We start from the raw sequence: 2,641 nt of genomic DNA on the forward strand, positions 1-2,641 counted from the left end.
ATTTATGTTCTCTCCTTAAGGTCCTCTATCATCTTCATGTGATGGGATTTTAGGTCAGAATCTTACCTTCCATGTGTGTTAGGATATCCAGGGCTTGCTGTGGTGGGAAAACTGATGGTGCCAAGTCACACTGGTTTCTGTTCTTATGTACTTGCACTTGCCTCTTGCCAACTGGTTTTCTCTGGTGTTAACTGGCCTTGCTGTCTCTGACTGGAGTCTGTTTCTCCTGTGAGCCTAATGGACCTTCTTAGATCATGCTGTCTCTGGGTGGGGTAGTAGGAGGCTGGAACATGCAGTGTGCTTCCACATGTAGTTGTAGACCAAAAGGAAAGTGTGTCTCCAGCAGTATGGAGGTCCTGCAACCTCTAACCCCCTGGGCAGGGGATGAGAGGGATCCCAGTTAAGCCAGGTATTGGGGCAGGGGGTTCTCACCTGGGACCCTGATTGTGTCAGAACTTCTGGGGGTCACACTGTCTCTGGGTGTACCCAGGGTAGGGAGGCTGTTCTTCAGTGTGGTTGCAGACAGGAAGTCAATTATCTCTAACTTTAAAATAGGGTCTGTATTCTCATACATTTTATTAATAGTTCTGTCATTTAAATTACATATAGTTTTACATAAAACTATATGTAATTACATAAAGTTTTACAATTACATAAAATTTTACAATTCTAATGTTTCACTGATCTATGAAAGATAATGAAAATATCATTAAATTAAATCTGATGAAAATCATAAGAATTTTATGGATTAGTTTTCAAAGTAAAAACAGGAAAAAAGAAGAAGCAAGATTTTTTTTCAAATCTACTTTATAAATTCACTAGAAATAAATTATTCTACCAAAATCATATAAATTTACATATATTTACTCTTTAAAATCTTTCCTTCAGTTTTTATCTGACATATACTGCACATTACTAAAACAAAAGGGTTTTAAAGAAATATAATCGCTATAGTCTGTTCTGTTTCTAATGCTTTCAGTTAACCTTTATAAACAGTATGTATCTATAAAATATTTTAATAACCTGTAGGAAGACAACAACTAATACCTAGGTACATTGAATAGTCCTTTGTGCTTTCAACATTAATAAATTTTGTATATATGTGAAAGATATTCAATAAGTTATTTAGTTATCACTTTCCATTTTACTTTTTATTTCATATATGTTAAGGAAAAAACATAGTTGGAGATGCTGTTCAGTAGAAAACTCTCTTTCTTAAACACACACACACACACACACACACACACACACACATACACACACACACACAAGAAATCTCATGATCCATGAGTTTGGAGACTGAGTCAGACAAAATTCAATTTCAAAGATTGCAGCTATTAGTTTTAATGCACTAAATGTACTAATTTAACCCACTAATTTATGCTTCCTATTGATCTAGTTAAAGACTCCTCATGCCAAAGTGGAGGACCCCACACCAATACACCTATGTACCGCACCTACTGAACTGATATGGACAATGCTAAATAAACAAAAAATTGCCAAAGGACGACATGAAATTGCAAGGCTGATATGATAGTAGGCATGGCAGGGGAAGTTGAAACAGAGAGTGTAAACTGATTACAACTAAGATACATTATATACATGTATCAAAATTTTATAGAGCAAAATGAAAATTTAAAAAAGAATCTAAAAATTTGTCACTTATTTTAAAAACTAGAAATAACAAAAGCCTCATTCCTGGCTGAGGTGCCATCCAGTGTTGAGGATTGGCTACTAGGGAGGATAATCAGGGTTTTAAGGGTGTAGCCATGAGTAAGATGACCTCATATACTCTAGTAGATGGCCACACACAAAAGTATATAGGCAGCACAAGTTAAATTGTATAGATTGTTCTTTAAAGCTGGGTGAGAGTCAATAGTAAAAGTAGATCTGAGGAGAGTAGGGTGAATGCAACCAAAACACTTTGTCCTCATGTGTAAATCATCAATGAATTAGCAAAAGATCCTATAAGAGAAAAAATAATAATAAGAAGAAAATAGTACTGGGAATACAACTCAGTAGTAGAATGCTTGCCTACCATGTGTGAGAACACAAGAATGAGGCCAGAGGTAAGGGTTGTGAAAGATTCTTTACTTTAAATCATTTCTGTACTGAAGAACTTAGTAAAATATTAGGCATTTAGAAGTATTTCATTGGGGATGTTGACTGAAGCATTAATGATGCCACCAAATAATTAAATACAAAATGAGATTTCTATGAATTTAAAGAATATACATTTATTTATAAAAATATTTATGGTTACTTTGTGTCATTTGTATAATCTCAATTTGCAGGACTCAAAAATTCTCTTCCCTACAAAACTCTAAAAGTAACTCTTCAGTCTCCCTACACATCTGTAGCATGATGGAAACATATAAAGCATTTCTTTAATGCCAAGATACCCTACCTCAAGTGATACACTTCTTACCGTTATGCTCCTTAAATCTCTAGGTGAGGTTTTCTGTCTTCTCCTTCTGACAACTCCCTGTACATTTTTTCATATGTAAGTAATTCCAGGTAATATTCTGCTTATGTTTACAAGTCTTTCATGCACATAAGTTGAATGGAAAACCGCCAGTAGGTTACAAGAACCTGATGTGGAGTAACCAGAAAAAAATACAAGAGTTATTTCAGTATAACA

The sequence above is a fragment of the Arvicanthis niloticus genome, chromosome 27 (assembly GCF_011762505.2).
Source record: "Arvicanthis niloticus isolate mArvNil1 chromosome 27, mArvNil1.pat.X, whole genome shotgun sequence".
Lineage (NCBI taxonomy): Eukaryota > Metazoa > Chordata > Mammalia > Rodentia > Muridae > Arvicanthis > Arvicanthis niloticus.